The 25,160-nt window shown below is 39.4% G+C and overlaps 1 long non-coding RNA gene and 2 pseudogenes across 1 annotated transcript in view; 1 reads left to right on the forward strand and 2 right to left on the reverse strand.

Annotated features, from left to right (window-relative positions):
• The window catches only part of LOC141374134 (uncharacterized), a 219,918-nt gene that overhangs the window by 146,195 nt on the left and 48,563 nt on the right, over positions 1–25,160 (forward strand). The gene's annotated exons all lie outside the window — the stretch shown is intronic.
• On the reverse strand, positions 21,053–22,162 carry LOC112820245 (riboflavin kinase pseudogene; annotated as a pseudogene).
• Positions 23,116–24,114, reverse strand: LOC112822924 (vesicle-associated membrane protein 3 pseudogene; annotated as a pseudogene).

Genomic DNA, 25,160 nt, shown 5'->3' on the forward strand with positions numbered 1-25,160 from the left:
CTCATTTCCTCTTTAACCTATTTGTAAGCCAGCAAGAGCTGATAATTGTAATGAATAGTTCTAATGGGAAACTTTAGTTGACATTTGGATCTCATTAGACTTTGAAAAACTTCTGCCATCTTGTTCTTTTTGAGCCCTTTTGCTGGGAGTACAGTTTTCAAGGTAGGCTTCAGTGCATGGAGTTTAGTGCATAAGCTCTGAAGCTTCAGAATTTTGGGTCCAGCTTTGCCATTACCAGCTGTGCGAATCTGGACAATTCTTAGTTTTTTTGAAACTCAGTGTTTACAGTTATGAAATGATTTTTATGATAGATTGTGATGATAATTAAATGAGCTAATATAAAGTACAGAGTTTACAAGTGCAAAATGCTTAACAGTGGCATATGGTAAGCACATAAAAACAGGTAGTGCTCATTAATAAGAGGCTCTGAAACAAAAAAGCTAACTGGATGAAGAGGGGGTGCTAGAAAAACAGAGATTAGTTTCCTCTTTATAATTAACTTATCAGTTGCTAGGACATTTAGCATACAAGTAATAGACATTTGCTCTATTTCAAGAAAGCACTAGAAACAGATACCTTTTCAAGTTCTGGTACCAAACAACTTCTGTGTGACATGTACCATCCATTTGGATTTCTTTTTTTAAAGGATATCTTATCTTAGGGGTCAGAGTGTATAATATTTCTTGAATAGGAACATCTTAGTCCCAGTGGAGAGTTAAAATCAGTTAATGTGAATGTCAACCTTTCCTCTTGGTATATATCATTTAAAGGTGAAGAAAGTGTAAAATGGAGAAAAGTGACTGCAGGACCTGGTGCATGTAGATGGTGTAAGAAAATGTATGAGAATGAAAAAGAGAAAGATTAGTAGCTTCTTGATACAGAGCATATATATATATGTATATATAAGGGGGGAAATCATTTATCATTGTTATTTTGTTGGCATGTCATAATCGCAATTTTTACCCTTTTTTGAGGCTGTAGAATATGAAAAATAGTCTTAGACAAATAAGTCAACTCTTGATTTTCTGTGCAGGGAGATAACAGGGTTTGTAAGTGGACTTAGGTATATATTAGAAATTTTTGTTGTGTGTATGTGAGGGGAACTGTGCGGTTTACAATCTCAAAATATTTTGTTCATGCTGACCTTAAAATTACTTTGCATTTTGAACACACATCAATTGTTTCTGCTTCTAGGAAGACCATTTAAGACCAATTTAGATGGATTTAAAAGTATGCAAGTAACTCGTAGTGTAAATAGTCTATATGCAAAGAGAAACAATAGGGAGTACCTGTTTTTATTTCTTCAGTACTGTGCTTTGAGTTTAGATTTAATCTCTTGTTTATAGTGGAAAGCTGAGGAATTTTTCCCTAGTCTAGAAGTGGTTTAGCCTGGAGATAAAAATAGCCACATGTCCCTGAAAGAACAGAGTTTGGTATCTCTGCTCTCACTTTAAAAATGTTTCATAATTTCTAACAATGTTCTGATTAGACATAACAGAATCCTGTTGTAGAAAGTGAGGAAACATCCTGATCAGAAATAAAACTCTGAGCAGTCGAGGCAAGAGGTGGGGGCCTCAGAATTTGACACTTTGTATTTCTCCTCCTTTGTAATTTCTGTTTATATCACCTACATTGTGCTTCAAGCTATCATTTCTGTCTTGATGGCAAAGCTTGTCTTTATCAACCTTTCTTTATCCAGGCTGTCTCAGGACCGGTTTCTAAAATAGACTCCTGAATACCATCATCTTACTTCCCTGGGGGAGGGGGGATGGAACAAAAACAGAAGGAAGCACAAAGCTTCTTATTAGTTTCTTCGTTAAACTAGAGTTTAATCTGAGAAGCCATTTACTGTTATAATTCAGATTTTTGGGTCTTCAATCTACTCAAATAGGTGTGTTTCCATTTGGGGGAGTCCCCTCTTACCATCTTCCTCCTGGGAAATAAAATCGTTTCATTCCTGCTGAATCTATATCGTCAAAGAGTTTGCAAAATGTAGGTATACAGTATATACTGGAGGTTGTTTCTGCTTTTTGTGCTTGGGTTCAGTGTATTCTGTTGGAAGATATTATGAGGGCTGGTGAGAGAGAGAGAGAGAGAGAGAGATAGGGATTAGGTGGTGTCTGTAGTTTTCATAAACAGCAGGGGCTATGAGCAGAAACTCTTTAAACTGCACATTCAAAAGTAGCATCTGGCATAGTGGGAACAACAGAGCTCCAGGAACCCTGGAAGAGGGGAAGTAGGAGAGCTTGTCAGGTTTCTTGTAGTTTTAACTCCAGACCTTAAGAACAGAATTAACCAATGAAGAGTCATGAGATTTCCTTTAGCGTCCCAGAAAACACAGCTAATAGCATTTCGGCCTGAGTGAAAAGCATGTGTGGACTGTGATTGAAGAGGCAGGGGTTGACGATGACCTAAATGAGCTTGAGAGTAGTGGTTTTCAAAATGTGGTCTTTAGACCATCAGTATCAGCATTACCTGGGAATTTGTTAGAAATGCAAATTCTTGGTCCCCAGCCTAAACCTACTGGATCAGAAACTGGGGCTGGGGCCCAGAAATCTATGGTTCAAGGAGTCTTCCAGGTGATTCTGATGTATGTTAAAATTTGAGAACCATTATTTTAGGGAACTGAGGTCACTTTTCTTTGCTGAGTTACCTTAATGAGGAGGTGGCTTTCATCTGCTTATTCCCACAACTGATTACTCCAGGCTTATGAATGAATAAATGTGTGGATAGCAGATCCAAAAAGTGATGATAGAACTTGGAAGGGCTTTGCGTTTCATTTTTCTAAGCCCTGAAGTGACCCCTTTTTAGGTGCTCTATTTCTTCCCAAGGTTTAGCTACCTCAGTCTCTATGACTCTTGGCAGATGCCCTCACTTGTTATTTCAGTATGGAACTGAGCTGCCCAAAATGGTAGCCACTAAATTTAAATGGAAATTAAATTAATTTAAATTTAAATTAAAATGAAATAAAATTTAAAATTTAATTCCTCGGTCACAATAGCTATATTTCAACTGTTTAGCAGCCACATGTGGCTAGGAGCTACTGTATTGGACAATACAAATATCAAACACCTTCATTTCTCTAATACTAAACTTGTAAACCTATGAGTAGTTTGCCAGTTTCTGTGGTGTAAATACTCCTACTGTGACTAATTTCAAGCTACCGACATGTCACTGAACATGGAGTTAGTTGCAAACAGATACACACAATTAAGGTGAGAGACAAAGTGAGTTGGTTCCTTGTCACTGGTTTTATGGGAGAAATTCTTCTGTGATGGCAAAAAATGCTGATTCTCTTCTTTATATTCTAATTTCATTTTACAATGAGAATGGCTTTCTAAGAACACAATATTAATAGTATACTGAAAGTGGCCAATACCTTGGAGACCTTAACTCTATTTTAGGTATAAGGTGGAAATATAAAATATACAATTTAACTTTAAACATCTTTTCCACGTCAATAGGGAAAACTGCTCAAAGTGAATTGGGATCAGTGTCTTAAAGTGGCTGTGCACTCAAAACTAAACCATACAAAAAAAGAAAACAATAAATAATAAACCTAAGCCATACAAGATGTTAAGGTGCATATGTCCTAGTCTGAATTTTATAATGAGTCAACAGTGGTGCTTCATTGATTATTCTATTAAGTGGAAGTGTTTATAGTCCTATCTGGTTGTGGATAGTAAGCCAAATAGTAATGACTTGTTTCTTAAGAGAAAATGAAAGGATTGTCTTGGATCTTTGAGGTCATGAATGACTTGCAAATATGCTGTTAAAGGTGAGCAGTGTACTTACCTTTTAAAATATTTGCCATTTTTAAAGTGCTTAGAAATGCTTTTTGAAAGATGGAAAATTTTTCTTTTAATTACAAGTTAAATAAACCCCAATTGATATGCAGCCAGGCCTAGTTTTCATGTATATAGTCAGATTTGGCAAAGACCTTTTTTTTTTTTTTGACCAGGGCATTATCTAATCTGTGTGTGTATGTGGTGACAGTGGAGGTTTATGGTCTTGAATGATGCTCTTGCATCACTAAGCTAGCAACTCATCTGTTAAATAGAAGTAGATTTTAGTCCATGGATTTCACAACCCAAATACTTGGAAATGAGAAAGCAAAATCATTCTTATCCTATTTTCTCTACTGAAAAGGAAAAGCCCTCAAGTCTGAATGCCTCTGTTACTAAACCTGTTTGTTAATTGTGATAATCATAATTGGATGAGAATTATTAAACTGATAACCTCATTGAATCCATTTATTTCTGCAGAAAGTTATACACATGTGTGTCAGACTGGGTCCTTTTTAGGACCTTGGGAGTCTGCTATTCTAATGCTGGTCCAGCTAAAGCTGGCTGTCCTTGAATGACAGCTGCTAAAATTTCAATCAATAAGTGGTGTCCAAATGTCAGAGAGAGTGGTGTGAAGCAGGGACAGGTTGAGACAGTGTGCAGGATTCGATTCTGGGCAGTCAGAGTTTAAGTTTGACTTAGGAAAGAAATAAGTCAGCATCTTTAATCCCCAAACATTATACACCATCTAGTCAGTAGACTTAGCAAAGGTCAGGCAATCAATATGGTTGGCATTAGCGGAGATAGGTTATGGGAGACGGTTTTACTCCTTGAAATTGTTTTTTATGTTACAATACACAAAAAGGTAGGCAAACTGTCAGGTGGAGAAAAAAGAACTTGTATGACAGTGAAATGAGCAGATCATTGGTCAAAGGGCTAAGTTAAGAGATTCCGTGAAATTGGGAAGTAACGGAGGAATCCCAGATGGCTTCCTCATTTGTCTCTGTTAAGGGTTTAATATTTTGAATGTGCACGTATCCTTTGGGAAAAATTGGGCTGCCTGATATATCATCAATCCAGAAAGATGGAAATACCAGGAGAAACATAGTATGGTTCATCATGTTGTTACTCTAATCTTGACTTAAACTAGAAAAAAAACCCAAACACCCCAAAACAAGAGTAAGCTTTTGCCCTTGTTATTTGCAAGATCACCTGGAGCATAGTAAAAGAAAGATAATTAGTGAAAATACTAGATTCTCCTGTTAAATTACATTTATAAATTTGTAAACTGAGGAGAGAGGGGTCATCTATTTTCCATTTATATATTCTTTCTAGACAGGTAGCAGAACAGTTATGGAATGGAAAAAGATGAATACGAAGCTGAGAAGGAAGGAAAAATGACTTGGTTAAAAACCTAGTCATTTGAGAACTGAATAGTCATTATATGAACATATTCAAATAAGAGAATCCATCAAGGCCATTCAGAAGTCAGAAGCCAAGAGATAAAACAAAGCAAGAAGAGTTCTTAGTTCCTTCTTACAACTAAAAAAATTTTCAGATATTACGTGTATTTTGATTTTCACCCAGAAAGACTCCTATTGCAATTGATCAAGAAATTAACTTGACACCCTAATTTTTAAAATCTTATTTCATCACACATTTCTAAAATTAAAAAAAAATAGATATATATTTTTTGACCAGAGATTGTGAGATAGTAGGAGACAAAATCAGAGACATTTTTCTGCTTTTTCTTAAGTTCTAGACTGCTCTAGAATGAAGTTGGGACCAGGTATCAATGAGAAATTGATGGTCTTCAGTTAGCTGGGGTGTTCCAGATCTCACAGGTAGAAAAGTTATCCACAAGGTTTAGGAATTTACTTTTTATTTAATCTTACCAGGACAATCTAGAGAGCACTGTTTGTAGTCCATATATTGAGAAGAGTATATGTAAAGAAAGAGTGCTCTGGGAATATGGAGTTACCCAGTGGAATTTATTGATTTTCTGGGCCTGTAGTAGATTCTGGTCATGGCTCCAAGTCTTTAACCCATTCCTGTATCTACGCCTTTTGCCCTGAGACTTCATATCTTCCAATGCAGAGTCTACTTTCCTTGAATCTGGACCAGAAATAAATAAATAAATAAATAAATAAATAAATTTAAAAAAAGGCACTGTGTTTCTGCCATGAGAAAAATACTGGCCTAGCTTGCTGGGTGATGAGAGACACAGTCACATCAGGCCCAGACTTATGAGAGAGCCCAGGTGATACCAAAGCAAGGCTGTTCTGGTTGACAACCCCAAGACACCAGAGCAATAAATGCTCAAAGCTGGATGTCCTTGATGTTTTGTGGTGGTTATTACAGCACTACTGTGGCAGAGGATAACTAATATAAGGCACAAATTTCCAGATAGACTGAAAGTAGGGAGTTCTGATGAATCCTTCATGGAACCCTGGATGCTTTATTAAAATGAACAAGAAGGGGCACCTGGGTGGCTCAGTTGGTTAAGCGACTGCCTTCGGCTCAGGTCATGATCTTGGAGTCCCAGGATCGAGTCCCACATCGGGCTCCCTGCTCGGCAGGGAGTCTGCTTCTCCCTCTGACCCTCTTCCCTGTCGTGCTCTCTATCTCTCATTCTCCCTCTCTCAAATAAATAAATAAAATCTTAAAAAAAAAATAAAATAAACAAGAAGACCTTGAAGTAACAAGCTTGCTTAGCTTAATCACCTCCTGGGAGGCATTTATCTAACTGAGTTGATTTGACCTGGGGTCCAATGTTTCAGCCTTGACTGGTTATATCCGTATGCAGATGTATTTGTGTCTCTTCAAACCTGACAGACAGGTGTCTATAAGTTATCAAGTTAATGCTTACAAAGGACCTCCTTGCATCACCATTCTCAAAATTCTATCAAGGAGCTTAGAAGTGGTTTAATAATGGCCACTGGCTTATCTGTACTTGCCATTGAGGCAGAATGAGCAAATTTTCTGGTAGAATATAGTTTGTGAATTTAAATACAAGTTCTTTTTTTTTTTTTGTCCTGGTATATATGGAATCAATCAGTGTGCCTTCCTTTAGAGACTGCCATTCCATTGTCTTCTGGCTTTTACTTCTACTTCTTCCTCTTACTGGAGAAAACAATGGAATTTTGTGAAAGCCCCAGGGGTTTTTGAAGCTCAGAGGGACAGGCTTTTACCTTTGAAGAGAAGGGGAATTTGATTGAAAATAGAGGCTACTTATGATTCATTCAGAGGAATTTTTCCTCTCCATCATCTTATTTGCCTAGTGATTTGATCCTATGTGGCTCTTCAGAGCCCACTGTGAGATGATTTGCTTCAGCTGCACTGGATCTTTTTCAAATATTTTCCAAGGACAAACACCCTCCCTACAGGTTTCCTCAGCTGCAATGATTGTCTTGTCTGGGGATTGTATTCTGATTAATTTAACTTTAGCTTCCTTACTGCTTCAGTGGATTCCAAATTTGTCATGGTTTAAAAAATATTCTCTGGGGAAGTTTCATAAAGGAAGTTGGTGAGAACAGGGCTTAGGATTTATTCTGCTGAGCAACCTTTAGAATGTGGTGAGGGGCTGAGAGGCACAGAGAAAAAGGAAGGAATGCCAAATTCTTCCTGATGCATGTTCATAGGTCAGGCATAATTGAGTTCTGCAGAAATTTCAGTGATCATTGTTCTGCGTAGAGGTGCTCCATCCAATTGAGAAAGCAGTGAAAAGCATGCGATACGCGACTGCAGCCAGCAGGGGGCGGGAACACCACAGCCATAAACCACGATCTCTACGGAAGTTGCTTCGACCAAGTATTGCACACTTCTGGAGGCCAACTTGTTCTGAACTCAGGGCAAGCCTTTCTTTTTGTAAGATTTTTGCTTTCACTAAGTCTTTTCTGCTGACAGTATAGGCAGTGGAGTCTGGATGTCTGGATTTGAAACCTGGCTGCTCCACTTGGTAGCTTTGTCATCTGTATGTAGCTCAGTCTTTCTTGTCTGAAAAATGGGAAAAGAACAATTGTGGTGGAGATGTGAGGGATGATTGAGCTAACTTACATAATGCATTTGGAACAGCGCCTGGCACTTATTACGTGCCAGATCAATATCAGCTAATAATAGTAGAGCCTTTCCCTTTGCTCTCCACCTTCCTTCCTCCCAGGTCTGATGTAAAAATAAATAAATGTAGCAGTAGGTTATGCAGGCTGATTTCTCTTCATTCTTCAGCACTCATCTCAGAAACACAAAATGAACTGCCAAAAATGCTTATGCTAAATCTAATAATGAGAAAATATCAAACAAAACCAAATTGAGGGACATTCTACTCAATAACTAGATTGTGTGCTTCAAAAATGACAAGGTCAGGAAAGACAAAGAAACTGTTCCAGACTGTACAATACAAAACAGACGCGACACCAGAATGCAGTGTGTGAGCTAGGAATTTATTTTGCTATAAAGTATATGTTAGGGCAATTGGTTAAATTTGAATAAGGTCTGTAGATAAGACAGTAGTATTAGATCAGTATTAATTTCCTGATTTTGCTAATTGTAGGCTATGGAGGAGAATGTCCTTGCTTTTAGGAAACACACGCTGGAGTATTTAAGAGCAAAGGGGGCATAATTTCTGTAAGTTACTCTCAAATGGCTTTAAAATGTGTATTTGTCTATACATGTATTATATACATGAGAGAGAGTGTATTTGGTATAACACGTAGCACATCCGGATGAAGGGTATATGAGAATCCTTTGTGCCATTCCTGCAAATTTTTGGAAGTCAGAAACCACATGAAAATACAAAAATAAGAAAAACTAAAAACTAAAACTAAAACTAAAATCCCTCATCTTAGATGCTTACTTCTCCAAGAAACTTTTCTGATACTCCCCTGCCCCGACGTGCTTAGGTGAGGTAGATGCTCCTGCCCTGTACGTCCCTGACCTGTGGTCTTTCTCTCTGTCACAACAGCTGTTACACTATAACTGCCTGTTTATGTCATTCAACTGTGAGCCCAACCCAGGAAGGCAGGGACCCCATTTAATCATTCACCTTTGTATCACGTGAGCCTAGCTAATACCTGGCACAGGGAGGAAACTCATTATGGACTTGCTGAGTGATAAAGTAGTGGAACTTGGCCTTATTTCCAAGGTTTGATTTTCTGGGGGCTTGTTGTGAATTTTAAGCTTGCTTTTTAGGTTTTGTAGTGGGGATGTAGCACTGGTTTGGGACTTGGCGCATCTAGTCAGGAAGTCGAGTTCTGTCATAGTGTTTATGAGGGAGAGTCTCTTCAGTTTGCTTATACCTTCGCTGTGACTCTCCATGCTTGGAGATACGGTGAAGATAGAATTGGAACTCTGTGAAAGAAAGCCAAATAATCAGTGGACTCTCTTTGTCTAGGCATTTAATTTGAGGGAATGCCACTGTATATGGTCAAAGACAAGTGTGTTTAGTATTTTTTTTAAGATTATTTATTTGACAGAGAGAGCACCAGCAGGGGGAGCTACAGGCAGAGGGAGAAGCAGGCTCCCCGCTGAGGGAGCCTGATGTTGGGCTCGATCCCAGGACCCTGGGATCTTGACCTGAGCTGAAGGCAGATGCGTAAATGACTGAGCCATCCAGGCGCCCCTAAGTGTGTTTAGTATTAAAAAACATTTTTTTTTTCTTAAAAGGTAGACCCTAAATGCAAACCACGATTTCATTTGGTGTGCAATGAGGAAACAGAATCTGAGCTGGGTGTAGAACTGACTGTAAGGGCATTAGTGAGAAATGTGTGTGTGTGTGTTTCCTTTGTTCCCCTTTTATGGGCAATGTTTGGGATTTTTAAAGGGCAGGTTTGTTTACATATAATAAACTGATGTTAAAATGTAATGTCATAAAGATGCACCTCACTCCTTTATTTGATTTCCATATTAATTTACTCTCTTCACAGTGTCATTGTGGTCACTGTTTTACCACTATTCTTATCTAATATTAACTTTCAAGGTAGGTATTTTGCTATTTGACAAAGATAACAGCGCATAGATAATCAGCATTTTTATCTATACTAGAAGCCATAGAAGCCTATCTAGAAAAAGTTCAAAAGTGTGCACATGATTCTAGAAAAGAAACTCAACTAGATGGTAAGAAATGTAAAGCCAAGCCAGGTTTCATGCTGAGGTTCTTTATTTATAGCCTGGTGAACTGGGGCTATAGTATGCATCATCTTTAGAAATCTCTATGAGGAAGAAAAATTGGATGTAGGGGCTCTGATGAGTATGAATCAATGAGGTAAATCTCTCTAACTCCCCACACCTCAAAAATAATTCCCTCCTGCATCCCACCAATCAGAGATTCATTTGGAATAACGGGTTCTTCTAAAAACTGCTATGCAAGTTAAGGCGCCTACCACCTTATACTTCAGTGTGAATTGTTTTTTTTTTTTTTTTTTTTAACATTCTTAGTTTATTGATCTTCTCATGAAAAATCTGCACAACCACCACAGATAAAGCCACTGCAGCATCTTTACTCCTTCTGTTGTCCAATCTCCAGCTCACTTTTTGCCAGCACCAACGTTGGCTTTTGCAGTCCCCCTGACTTTCTTCATTCTGTTCTTACGTTCCTTTCGCTGTTTTCTTGATGTCTTTTTCTTCTCATACAGGCCATGTCTTGCAAGTCTGTGTTTGGGTTCATTTTTCTTTGCATAATCCAAAGAATCATAAATCATGCCAAAGCCAGTTGTCTTGCCACCACCAAAATGGGTTCTGAATCCAAACACAAATATGACATCTGGTGTGGTCTTGTACATTTTGGCTAGTTTTTCCCGAATTTCTGTCTTAGGTACCGTTGCCTTTCCAGGGTGAAGAACATCAATGACCATCTGTTTCCGCTGAAGTAGTCGGTTAGTCATGAACTTCCTGGTCCGGATAGTTACTGTGTCATTCATGATGGCGGCGAGGCCTGAATTGGTTTAATCAAGCATTATGATTGTGTTTCCTCTAACACCTAGCTGAGAAGATGAGATAGTTAGTGGTCTCGATTGGAGGGAATTGGAGGAGGAGTAAAGAGCAACTTTAGAGGAGGAGATATTTTGGGAAAAGTGCTGACCAGGGGGAAAGTGCCAAAGTGGGTTGCTTAGGAGAGCTGCAAACAGTATCTTAACTCTTGGAGTTTGGGGAACAGAGGCAGGAGGAGGAGCAGAAGTAGTCAAGGCTCCTGAAAGAAAAGAGTGAAGTAGCCAACACAGATGTTGACCACACAGTGGTGGTGGCAGGAATCCTGCTTAGCATGTCACCAAATAACATGTAAGTCATGGTTCTGTAATTGTCTCCTTTGAAGAATTACCTGGCTTGTTTCTCTTGAAGAATGAACTGTCCTACACATCAGTGTTTGTCTTAGAATAAAGTATACCCATGTTACTAATCAATGAACACTTAAACATGTAATGCTCCTGATACTTTTGCCATGCCTGTTGATACTTATCTAGGATCTTACCACCTGGAACTTAATTTCTCAACAAAGTTTGCAGAGAACTTGGACAAAACTAACTTCCACTGAACTTTAAAAATAAAATGAACAAATTCCAGAGCAACCAACTGAATAATTCTGTTATATGAGCTATCACTATAAATGGCTCATTTATCTAAATGGCATTCAATCTCACATGGACTTTCAGGATTTTTAAGAAAGACAATGGCTATTTCTCCAATCCCTAAAAATCCCATAAGATAGGGGCAGCAGGTAGAAAGCTTTCATTCTTGTCAAAATCAGTCTTGACTTCAGTGTATCACAGTAACTGTGTATCATTGTCACATTCTTGTCCACTCAGGCATATGCCTTTGGTCCACTTAGTCAACGTTGTAGAACTAGGAGCCTTTGCAATAAAAAATCAACAGCTGAAGAGTAGTAAAGGTCAAAGCTCAAAAAGGGAGAGGGAGCCTGGCTGGCTCAGTTGGTAGAGCATGTGACTCTAGATCTTGGGGTTGTGAGTTTGAACCCCACATTGGGTGTAGAGATGACTCAAAAATAAAATCTAAAAAAATATATAAATAAATAAATAAATTAGGATTAATGTTGCCACTCTACCTAGCATACATATTTAACTGCATTTTTTTTTTTTTTTTACAACCTATTGCAATTGTTTTCGCACTTATCTCCTCCCAGGGTAGATTTTGACCATCTTCAAGGTTGCTGTCTAATTTATTTATTTTTGTAGATGTAACACATGGCACATAATAGGTGCTTAATATTTGTCTATTGAATCAATGAATGACATGTTCATGCTTAAATCCCAGTATTTAGTTAGTAGCTCAATAAGTGAGACCAAGGACTGTTTGCCCAGAGTCAGCCCAGCACTGGGCTAGGTCCACTGGGAGGTTGGGAAGTGAGGGAACACTGGTTGGAGAGAAGGGTTTGGGTCAATGCAGATGTGGGTTCATTTTTTAGGAGAAAATAAATAATAGCTGGTGGGAGTGTCATTATTACTGAATAGGGAGATATTCACGGTATTATGGAAGAGTAATTATTGTTTGGGTAAGTAAGATAAATGAGAAATATACCATAGTAGAGGTGGCCATGGACAAGTGTTTGGATAGGTATGAAAAACTAAATAGAATTAGATAAACACAAATTGGTCCACAAGAAAGTGCCTGTTGTGGTCATCAAGCTGCAGATATGCTGAAGAGCAAGGGGTTCTATGGTTCTGATATTCTGTCACCTATATTGAGAGGGAGAAGAGTGGCATCTGGGATAACTTTGTGCAGAGAACAAAGACTGTGATCCTATCTTTTTTTTTTTTTATATCTGATTGTATTTATTTGTTAATCTTTAGAAAATCTCATTTTTGACTGGCCTCAGACTTAGAGGTACAAGCTCTCAGGGAAGACAGCCTCTGTCTCTCAGCAATCTGTTCCTGGCATTTTTCTTTTTCTTTTTTTAAAAGATTTTATTTATTTATTTATTTGACAGAGAGAGACACAGAGAGAGAGGGAACACAAGCAGGGGGAGTGGGAGAGGGAGAAGCAGGCTTCCTGCGGAGCAGGGAGCCCGACGCGGGGCTCAATCCTAGGACCCTGGGATCATGACCTGAGCTGAAGGCAGACACTTAACGACTGAGCCACCCAGGTGCCCCCCTGGTGTTTTTCTTTGGTCTCCTTTATTGTCTTGGCCAGAAGTTTAGCCTATTCTGCAGCCTCTTCCTTATTTTTCTTAGTACACCGTTTCTTCAGAGCAATAGACCATTGTTTGTGTGTACACAAACACAAGGGCACAAGATGCTGAGTCTTGGGCGCTTTGGTTCTGAGTTTCTTACCTTCTTCATTTGGGGGCTTTCTCACAACATACGGGCAGACATCATCTTCTTTAGAGAGACTGAAAAGCTTGTGGATTCTGCTAGCTCTTTTGGAACCCCAGGCGATGAGGCACAGTAATATCAGTAAGTCCAGGAATGTTCTTTCCACCCTCCCCTTTTTTACAATGATCAGGTTGACAACACTGGGATTGGCATCCACAATGTAACCCCAAGCAGATTTGTGCCTTCTCTCTCCAGTCCTCCTTGGTCTGTAGCAGGAATGCCCCTCATTCAGCAGCAGGCAGACACGGCCATGGGTCAGGACAGACTGCTTCGGGGGGAAGCCTTGTTTGTCATCTCCACCACTGATTCGGACCACGTAACCCTTCCATTCTTCACCCGCGGCAGCAGCAGCAGCTTCTGTGGCCTTACGCTTCTCATAAAAGCTACGAAGTTGGCGTTCATCGTCCACTTCAATGAGTTTCTGGCAACCAGTAGCTGGGAAAGAGATGTTCACCTCCAACCTGAAGCAGCCTACCACCTCCCAGAAGCCACAAAAAAGAGCGAATGTGATCCTATATTTTACTGCATCAGGACTCTCCTCCCCCAAATCTGAGGAAACTTCCCACTCTATGCAGCAATGCCTCAGTGACGATCAGCAATAAAGGTTCATGAATTTTCTATTTATTGGTGCTGTAGCAGCTGCTACAGTTAGAAGCTCACAGCTTGATACCTCAGCTGTATACAACTTTCTGACCCAGGGGGTAGCTCTTTTAAAAAATATTTTATAATGAAAACTTTCAAACACACAAAATAGAGAGATTTTACCCATGTACCCATGACCTAGTTTTAACAAATATCAACATTTTGTGGTCCTTTAATGACATATTTTAAAACAAATTCTAGACACATATTGCTTTAGACATCAGTAGATCATTATGCATCTCTAACTGATAAGGATATTAAAAATAATATAGCCCCCAAGCCATTATCATATCCAGGGTTGCTTTTAACATGTGCAAGGGACTGGCTCCCTTCCTTTCAGCCCCTCCCACTCCTCTACCAGCTGTGCATACAGTTCCCCCTTATGCCGGAGCCATTATCTTTCTGAGAGAAGAACCAACCACTGTAACCATCTCCTTGTGCCAGCAGAGTTTCCCATTTGCAAAATACCATCTGTGATGAATGAAGTTTCCTGGCCTTTGCCTTTGTCCAGCTCATACCTGATACTTTAATTAACAAGAAGATGTATCCACTCTGTAAACTAATCTAGCACTATTTCAAGTCTTACCTCTCCCTGATATGTCAAAAGAGTTCATTTAAAAAAAATCAGATAGTCTATTTAAAGATTTTAGGAGAGGAAAGAACCTGGATAGATGGTAGGGAATTTTAATTTATCAGAACTTCTGTTTCGATTTTTAGTTCAGAAGCCAGTGTCTTGAGATTTATATCTTAAGCCATGTGAGGACACTTTTAGAAGTTTTATAAGTGATGTTTAGGGTAATAATAATCATCACGTTTACAATTTATTTTTTCTTAGGAAAGCCGGTGGGAATGAATCCCTTGGTACTTTTAACTTATTGAAAATGGAGTATGGAGTTTCTAGACTAGTCCACAAGCTCCATCAGAGCAGATATCTAATTATCTTGTACACTGCAGTGTTGATTGTGGGTTCTAAGCATAGTAACTTCCCGGTGAGTATACGTTGAATGGACTAATAAAGATAATGTGCAGTTTTTCCTCCATTTAAGATGTCCTGTTAGTGGGGCTGAGGTCTAGCAAGATCTATGAACCATTCCTTTCCCTCCAGCAGAAGCCACAGATGTTGACTTCATCCTGTACTCCTGACTAATCTCCTCCCCAGTCTTTGGTTTGGATTGTATCTCTCTTTCACAGCTTCTCTGGGATGCTGCTGCCATCGGTTATTAGCACATGACTGCCCCAGCATCTGTTCTTTCTTACTGAATACAGCGCTGGGAGAAAAAGGCAGGAACTTTACTATTTCCACTCTACCATGGGCTTACCTTTATGGAGCGATGATGTGGGTACCAAGAGGGAGAAAGAGAATGAAGTGGGTGGAGATTTTTGAGTTGTTTGTATTAAGATTAAGATTGAGATTAAGCAGCGATTGCAAATGGGAGTAATGGTTATGTGCCACAGCGTCCTCCTGAGTTTTAAGATTAGAGGGCACATTTACTATAATATCAAAAATGAAATGTTCCTCACACGGGGACTTTTCTCCTTTTTGGAGAAAAATTGCTCTCATTTGTGGGTAACATGTAAGGTAGAAATGTAGAAGTCTGTTAGTTTCAGTGATTGCATCTAGCTTAGTTTCTCTTGTATTCCTAGAATTGTAGCCTTTATGAGTAAAACCTGCACAAAGATGTTTACACAGATGAGCACCTGCCAGTTTAGTTCATTTGGCTTTTTTTCTGGAGGTGTGAAAAGAGGGGTTGAAGGGTGACTGGGTGGGAATGGCTTTTAAAGAAGACCCAGTAACTGGGGCACCTGGGTGGCTCAATTGGTTAAGCGACTGCCTTTGGCTCAGGTCATGATCCTGGAGTCCCGGGATCGAGTCCCGCATTGGGCTCCCTGCTCAGCGGGGAGTCTGCTTCTCCTCTGACCCTCCCCCCTCTCATGTACACACTCTCTCTCTCTCTCTCTTTCTCTCTCAGATAAATAAATAAATAAATCTTTTTTTTTTTTTTTAAAAGAAGACCTAGTAACTCTGTAAATTTTGGAGAAATGAATCACGACTCTGTTGCTTTCCTTCATTTACACAAATTTACAAATAAGATATGGTTTCAGGCAAGCAGGACTCCCAGCCTTTGCATCATACCTTTTTTTGAATCTTGATCTTTACTAATTGTAGTTACTGGTTTAGTAACTTTAGTAGTTACTGGTTTAAGTCTGTTAAGTAGCATATGCTGATTGCAATGACCAATAGACCTCAAATATATGTGGTTCAAACATAAGAGAAGCTTATTATTATTATTATTATTATTATTAATTATTTGGTTCATGTAATAGTAGTGGGAATATGAACAAATTCCTATCATTCAGGGACTCAGGCTAACAGAGGCTCTGCTGTGTAAAGGCTTCCAAATGTTCCCAGTTTTTCTTTTTCTTTCTCTTTTCTAGTTAGTTTGTAGAGAAAAAGAACAGATTTGTATGTGTCAAGTTTGGAAGTGGGATACATAATTTCTCCTTGTAGTCCATTGTTTAGAATTCAGTTACATGGTCATATCTAACTTTAAGGGAGTCTAAATAATGTAGTTGTTTAACCTAGGATCTCTGGAAAATAGAATCTGAGGCAAGGACTAAGTGCTGATGCTTTATTTGAGAGCTACAAGGCCAGGGCTGCAGGAGTGGGAGAAAAGGGAAGTAAAGCAGAGAAGGATGGTAAACAGTGCAAGGTAACATGCAGACTATTGCTCTGTAAGAAGCTGAAGGAGACAGTAGGCCACTTTGCAGGTTAATCCACTTGGCCAGGCTGCATGGTGAAATCATGATTCAGAACATTCCATTGGAAGGAGAAAAGGAAAGAGAATTTATCTGCCTGGTTCTTTTCCATCTCTTGCCTCTTACTGGCCAACACACACTTTGCTCCTCAGCACTACCGGTTTGCACCATCCCACATCTCAGCAGCTTCTCCGAAGCCAAAACAAAGGCTCTTTGGTGTGGCATTTCATCGGAATCTGAATCTGAGTTAGAAAGAGGCAGGAGACAATAGGGATTTGAGTGTGGCTGGTTGGCCTCAAGTAGCAAAAATTCTGAGTATGTTGGTTGTGGTGGCAGCTGTCTGGAGGACAAGTGAAGCCAATACTATCTGTAAATTGCAAAAAAGATGTCTTACAGTCTGCCCCTTGCACCACTGAGATCCATTTATGCCCTCCAATTATATCTGGTTCACAAACTAAAATATGGGAACAATATTTTTTGTTGTTGTTTTTAGAACAAGAGGACATCTTCCTGGAAAGTTGAGGTACAAGTTCAACCAGTCAGAGTCACTTTCAAGGTGCATTTTCCTAGAAGAGGTAAGTCGGGAAGGTCAGTGAAAAGCTACTCCAGTCCCTGCTTCTGCAGTTCATCCTGAGGCTGTAATTGAGATCTCTCATTTCTCTCTTCCACCATCCATTGTAGATTTCCTCATCCTCTGCAAGTACTCCTACTGGTATGCTTGCCTAGTAGGGTAGACCTTCATTCTGAGGATTTTAAGCCCTTTGTTGCCCTGTGTTACTGGATAATGGTTGTTACAACTGGTCAGTGATGGTTAGTACTGGCTATGGAAATACTGAGATGTCTTAGTGAGTATCTGTGGTCTTAGACATTGTGTAGAAGCAACCCTGAGTTCTTAGGTTAATCAAGGTTCATTGCCTCAGCCAGTACAGTAGCTCCTTTCTGTGACTGCCGTATCACAGAGAGTTCAAACTATACCAGTGGTAGGTACAGCTTCTAGCTCAGCAGAACCCCCATTGTATCCCATAGTAAGTGTTCCTCTCCTGGGAATTGGAACCTGTAACCCAGCAGAGCCTCGGGTTGCAGGACTGAAAGCACAAATGTCCCAAGTGGGCTATTGAGTGTGATGTTACAAGGGGACGCTCACATTCCTCTTTGTTCTTGGACTTTTGTATTCAAGTTATTGGAGACATAGGTCAAGTAGCACTTACACTGCATCTTGGAGGTCACAGTGTCAAATCTTCAGTGTAGGGCTACTCTCTTGGGTCCCATCCCTCTTCAGGAGCTTAGTACTATCACTTTACTATCATTCAATAAAACTTGCTTTGCTGCCCACCCAAAGGGAAAAAAAAAAGATCTTCAGTGTATAGTTCCCCAGCTGGCACCTTAGCTGAGCTTTTAACAGATCATTCCACTCTTCTTTTGCTTGGCTGCTTCTGAGTGATAAACTCATTTGTTAGAAAGGCATGGATGATCTTAAAAATACACTCCTTTAGTCAACAACAAAATGAAAACACAAAACAGGGTGTGTCAATAATTTCATAAGCCTAAGCTTTATGTGAAGCATCTGAATACTGTATTCTTAACAGAGAAAAATATAATTTTAGTTTTGGATGGAAACTTAATGATCAACTAATTTACCTATCCCATTTTACAAAGAGAAATGGAGGCCCAGATGGAAAAAGTGACTTAAGCGGGACAATAGCTAATTAATGGATGAATTTGTGCTGCATTCAGGTTTTCTGATTTCTAGGTCCCTGAAAATTCCATTCTATAAAAACTTTTTTTTTTAAGATTTTATTTATTTGCGAGACAGCGTGTGCATGGGGGGAGGTGCGAGGAAATGGAGAGGGAGAAGCAGGCTCCCCCCTGAGCAGGAGCCTGTCGTGGGGCTCAATCCCAGGACCCCGAGATCATGACCTGAGCTGAAGGCAGATGCTTAACGGACTGAGCCAACCAGGCACCCCTAAAATAATCTTTTAAACAAAAAAAATGGGTTCATCTTTTGAAAATTCAGAGTGGGTATTTAGATGCAAATTAGATTAATTTCAAGGTTGCAATCAGCTTTGTTTATCCTTTGCCACAATATATAGTAGAACTGTATTTTTTGTTCCTTGGAAGTAGTACAATTTTCCATGGAGAAGCAAGGAAAACATTCATCTTCAGGCAATAACTACTTTCCACTCCTTTAGGACCTTGTTCAAACCTCACCTCCTCCAGCAAGCCTTCCCTAAATTCTTCAGTTTATGGCAAACTTGTCTTTCCTTAATTCACTCAGAAACTATTTGCCATCTTTTTGTTATTTTTACTGCAAAACAAGTTTTACAAGATCATAATAAAACAAATGAAAGGGAAAAAACTAAAATCTTGTTGTTTCAACAAATTAAACAATTTTCATTTTTCAAAATTATATTAAGCATTTGTATGCAGATATAATTTGTATGACATTGGATATTTTTGTAATCATGGCATAGATAGATATCTGTCATCATTTCCTCATTTAACAATGCATGATCACTTTTTCAAGTTGCTACATGATTTTCAGAGTTTTATTTTAAATAGCGTTATTCATTGCTTTTGGATATTTCATAGGAATATTTCAATTAACATGTCTGAGTGGACTCAGCTTTTCCATTCAATATCATGCAATTTTAGGCAGAAAAAGTCAACTTCTTCCTCTCATTGCTATCCACTACTTCCATTCAGTTGAAAAGTCTAGTTTTTTTTACTGCATAAATATTTCATAGTGATAAACTCTTTTCTCCTACTTCATCACTGGCTTAAGCTTCTTGAGGCTTACCAATCCAATTGTAGTATGCTAGGACTGGTTACTACTAGTATGTAGCTAGTAAGTTTTTATAGTCAATCCTCCTTATGGATGCACAAGTAATCTTTCTAAAATAAAAATGTGATACTATTAAAACATTCAATGATTTTTCTTTGTCAGTATTCAAAACTCAGGTTATTTTGCACAAAAATGTAGATTTCTGGTTCCTTTTGGGGGGTTGGATATCTGACCACTGTGGGTCTGCATTCCAGCATGGCACCAGAAGGCTGAAGCTTAGTGGAAGCTGTTTCTATAGATAGGACAAGTGCTGTCCAATCTGACTTGGAGGTCCCCTCAATCTGTCCTGGTTCTTAGGGGCTTTTGAGTGTGAGGCCCTTACTGTCCAGGCTAAAGCTTAAATTCCTTTGAATGGCACATAAAGTTCTTTATCATGGGCCCTGTTGAGTTCTTTCACCTTATCATTGCATTTATCAAGAAATAGAGAGTGGCTCCCAAATGTGTCTTCTTTCTTTCCTCACCGTTCTCATGTCTAAAGGAAGCTCTTTTTCTCCCTTCCAGACTTGGCTTCCTCGTCACCTCCTCTACAAAGACTGTCCTGATTTCTAAAACCTACCAGGTGGCAGAAAAATCTGGAAAGGAATTTTACTTCTCATCCTATTCGACAACTAGGTTTTCCCTGCTCAGGCTAGGAGACAGGGCAAGAAGCTTTCTCTTGCTGCTGCCTCCTTGCTCCTTCTTCCCCTTTCTCTCTGGCTCTCTCCCCTGCTTTCTAATTCAGCAGATGTTTGTTTATAGGAGGGCTGTTGAAGGCACTGGCTGCTCAGGGGGATGAGGGAGGGTTCCTGCAATGGTAGGGCTCCCAACCCTATGAGACAAATGAACGTGTCACAGTGGCACCATGAGCAGGTGCTTTAAGTCAGGTACAGGGAATGTGCTGCAAACGGGTGGAGGAGGGAATGTTTGCCAGTCCTCTTTGGCAAAGGCAGTGAAAGGTGATTGCTTACATTTTAAAAGATTTCTTAACAGGATGCTGGAACCATTTGTTCCTCATTACTCTGTCTTATACCTTCTTCTCATCTTTACATTCTCTTTTTTGCCTCTCTAATGTTTCTTTTTAGAATGTGACAGTCAGATTGTCTGGTTTTGAATCTGACCCCATTACTTATCTCTGTGACATTGGTCAGAACCACTAATATTCTCCATGTCTGTTTCTTCATCTTCAAAATGAGAGGAATAATAGTACCTACATCATAGGACTGTTGAGAAAATTAAACTGTTGAGATATCCATGTAAGATATTCAGCATATTGCCTTACAAAGAATAAGCACTCAATAAAAATTAGCTATTATTAATATCATTATTTAGTTACTCACAGGCTCCCACATCATTTTCTGGGGACTTCCAAGGCTATAATTATAATAATTTTAGCTAATATTAAGTCCAGTGCAGTGGTTAAGTGTGCATGCTCTGAAGCCAGACTGCTTAGGTTCAGATCCGTCACATCCTGCTTTATAAGTATTACAAGCTACTTACCATTTCTGCATTTGTTTCTTCATCTTTAAAGTGGAGAAAATAATACTGTCTATGATACAGGATTGTTGTGAAGATTAAATTAGTAAATATATATAAGATGCTTAGAGCAGTGTCTGGTACATAGGAATTGCTGAATAAATATGTATATTTTTTCTAGTGGTACATTTTAATCAACATATTACATGAAAAAAGAATCTTGATTTTTAAAGTGAATCACTTTAGTACTATAGCATGATGGGTTTAATTTGAACAGTTGAAACATAATGTGGTAAAGACACTGTACTGTTTAAACCAATTCATAACTGTACAAAAATGTCTGATTTTCAATATATAACAACTGAGGAGTTATGAGCAGTAAAATATTAGAAAACAGTAAATGAATAAATAAGATGATTTTTTTTTTATCAGTAGCCATTCATTATTTTGTTTTTAGGAACCTGGAAGAAATTGTCTTCTTTGAATTTCAAATGTTCTGGTAAATCTAATAGTTTCTTAGCTTCCTCAATATCAGCTTGAATTGCTGAAATAAGGGATTCTTATTTTTTCTCTTTTGAAGAATTGAAGTTCTTTTCTGGTCTGAGGTAGCCGATAATGGCTACATTGAGGATCTCCCCATAGATGTCCTCTTTGAGGCACCAACACCTTGCTCGTGTTCCCCTGCCGGTCTGGGGATCTGGGCACTTCTTCAATGGTGGCTTCATCGGACCCGTGGGCCGGATCGCAGCCCGAGCTGCTCAGTCGTTAAGCGGGTGGCTCAGGTCATAGTCCCCGGGTCCTGGGATCGAGCCCCACATCGGGCTCCCTGCTCGGCGGAAAGCCTGCTTCTCCCTTTCCCACTCCCCCTGCTTGTGTTCCTGCTCTCGCTGTGTCTCTCTCTGTCAAATAAATAAATAAAATCTTAAAAAAAAAAAAAAGAGGTCCTCTTTGAAGGTATGCCTTATATGAGTTTCCATAGACTTTTTTGTATTCTTGTAATATGGGTTCCATCCTATGCTCACCACCATCTTATGAACATTTCCATTTCCAACACTGGCCCAACCATAATAAATGCCAGTGGATACATCAGCTGGAAGATTATCAACTACTTCTTCTGGAAAGTTGGCTGTGGGGATGCCCAGCTGTTTGGAGCCGTGGCTGAAGCCCGACACCACTTGGCCGCGGCAGAAGTACCTCATGATTCCATCCACTTGGGGCTCCGGCTGCGACCTGGTCCGTGGGTCCGGTGAAGCCACCGTTGAAGCGGTGCCGGGATGCCCCGGACTGGCCGGGGAACACGAGCAGGAGCTCGGCTGGTGCCTGGATCCCCCCCTCTCCCCATGGCCGGCTGGGAGGGTAGGCATGCAAGGGACCAGGCGGGGCCGATGACACACCACAGTGAGTCCCTCATGCCACTTGCTGAATAAGTATCTTTTGAATTACTTATTTTTATTGAGCTATGCTAAGAGTTTCATACATGTTATCTGTGGTGTCTTGAGATACCTTCTCAACATAGAACTGTAATAGTAAGTCTAACTGTACAGATGAAGAGATAGAAGCATGGAGAATTCCAGTAGTTTGCTTGAGGCACACATCTGTTAAACCAGAGAGCTAGAACTTGGAGCCAGTTACTTCTGAATCCAAAGCCTGTGCCTTTACTGTCACTATCCTGAGTGCCAAACACACACACATTTCCCTGTCTAGGAGGCATCTCCCAGAGGTTGTCTCATGGGCACTTCATATCCAACATCTCCAAAACCAACCTCATTATATTCCCCTCTGAGCCTGCTCCCTCCGCAGGCCCACTGTCTTTGTAAATGGGACCCCCTACTCTCCAGCTGTGCACACTAGAAAGCTAGAGAGGACAATTATACTTGATTGTTACTCTTCAACCTCATCTCTTCAATCAACCACCAATACCTGTGGCTTCCTACTCTGAACGGTCTCTTGTATTTGTCCATTTCTTTCTGTTTTCACTGCTACCACCCTAGTCCAGGTTACCATCATTTCTTTGTGAGTAAATGCAATTATCTTCAGATTGAGCTATATAATTGCTTAATGAGACACAGAATATTATTTTTACCTCGTTTCCTTGTAAAGCATGCTCTATCTTCATTGGAAGAAATGATTGGGACAGAGGACCCCCAGTACACTCCCATACTCGATTCATATCACAGATTAGGAAATTAGGTGATACCAAGGTATGGTAGGGCAAAGGAACAGTAATTTTTTTTATGAGCATAAGGGAAAAAATTTGTGGTCAAATACTCGATAGGGAAGAAGAGAGAGGATAGAAAGAAGAAAAAGAAGGGAGGAGGAGTAAGGGTGAATAACTAGAAGATGATATGAAGATGAGGGCCAGTGAAAATTCGTAGCATGGAGAGCCAACAAATATTTTTTATTTTTTATTTTATTTTTTATTTTTTTATTATGTTAATCACCATACATTACATCATTAGTTTTTTTTGGTTTGTTTTTTGTTTTTGCTTATAAACAGTAGAGAGTTCTCTTCTAGGGAATCCGAAAAATAGCAAAATAAGATACAACCTGTTATGGTTACAGATCTGCGTTAGGCAGTAGTGTTCTTTCTGGAAGGCACAGACTGGAAATCTGATTACCTAAAGGTTTAGAATGTGGTTCTGAAGATGTCAGTAGGCAAGGATAGCTAACTTGGAACAAATTCCGTTAACTGGAATTGACACCAATGCATCAGACATTACTTTGAGGTGATGACACTTGGGAAGTTAAGAGATCCTCTTCATCAGCCACGTGGCAATCTGTGAAGGCACCGGGCCAGGTATGGGCTGGGCGGCTGCACTTCAAGTTTGGAGCACTTATGACATTACAAAGGCACGTTGCCTAGAAATTAAACCTTATGGTAACAAACAGAAAATAATCAGTTTAGACAGAACAGTAGGCGAGCTCGAGAATGTAGCAGGTTCTAAGTCAAATGTCTTTAAGACCTTTCTTGAACGGCAGGCTGGGGCTGCACTGGTTCTTCATGGGGAAACATTCCACACGATGATGATGATGATGATGACCACAACGACAATCCCTATCACCCACATCTTGCAATTCTTCCACCAATATTTTCTCTTCAACTTGGCAGCACTTGTTTCAAACTGCGACGCTCCTGCCTTCAGCGCGTCTGCACAATTGTCTAACTCTGAGAGCTTCTGATCTCTTTCCAACACATTGTCCACATTGACTCTCATGATGTCCACCACCTCATCTACTTGATCTTGTGTCTGCTGAAGTCTTCGGTTGCTGCCAGAGGCAGCACTTGAACCTGCAGGTGCACTTGTAGACATTTTGGCGATGGGCGACAGTCCTACATCATTAGTTTTTGATGTAGTGTTCCATGATTCATTGTTTGCCTATAACACCCAGTGCTCCATTCGGTACATGCCCTCTTTAATACAAATATTTTTTAAATGCTATAGCTTATGTAGCATTATTTTAAGCATCTAGGGCTTAAAAAAAATAAAATGCTATAGCTTAATTGTGACTCTTATTTGCTTTGCTGTGAAGTAAATCCTTCCTTTTTCCTCTTATAAAATTTTTTAAAATCTTTTAAGAATTTGTGAGGGTGTATCTGTTTTGGGGCAAGTGAACCTTGTTTTATGAGTAGGTTAATGTAGTATATCACAGAGAAACCATGAGCCCAGAAGGCAGAGCTGGCCATGAGCAATAGGCCCATGGAAAGTTCCAGAGGCTAGAGCAGAACTTTGGCCTTCTGTTAGGTCATGGAATTGTTGAAAACTCAAGAAAATTATTCCTAGATCTCCAAGGAGACAAGAGGTCTCCCGCTGACATCTGATTTACATTTGCACCTACATAAAATTAGTGCTTCCTACATGACAAACTGATATTCTGAGAGAAGCATATAAATCTAGTGTTTCTTTTCTTCTTTGTGAAAATACAGCCAAATTAACTGTTTCAATTTCAGGATTGAACAAATCAGAAACTGATTTGGAAATGTCATTCCAGCAGTTGGATTTTATTCGCAGCTCTGCCTTTTAACTGAATTCCAAGAGATTTACCAATGGGAAGTAATTGAACTTCTCTGTGACCTCATGTTTCTCATCAGTAAAATAAGATATTTAGGTCAATTGTTGTATTCTAAACTTTGATCCATATATACACATAACAGTAGTTGTGGGAATTTCCATGTTTCTGTCAATAGGTACAATGACTGTATGTCCGATTTATTTCATATAGGTCCAGTTTATTCCTTTGTCCTGGTATAATAATTAAAAGTGCCCCATTGCACTCTCAAAGATGTCTAGTTATGGATAATAACACTATAATTACCCTATCAAAAGGAGTTCCTTGAATAGAAAATTTTAGGTTAAATAATTT

The sequence above is a fragment of the Callorhinus ursinus genome, unplaced genomic scaffold (genome assembly GCF_003265705.2).
Source record: "Callorhinus ursinus isolate GAN/ISIS: 27379988/994484 unplaced genomic scaffold, GSC_fseal_2.0 scaffold1, whole genome shotgun sequence".
NCBI lineage: Eukaryota > Metazoa > Chordata > Mammalia > Carnivora > Otariidae > Callorhinus > Callorhinus ursinus.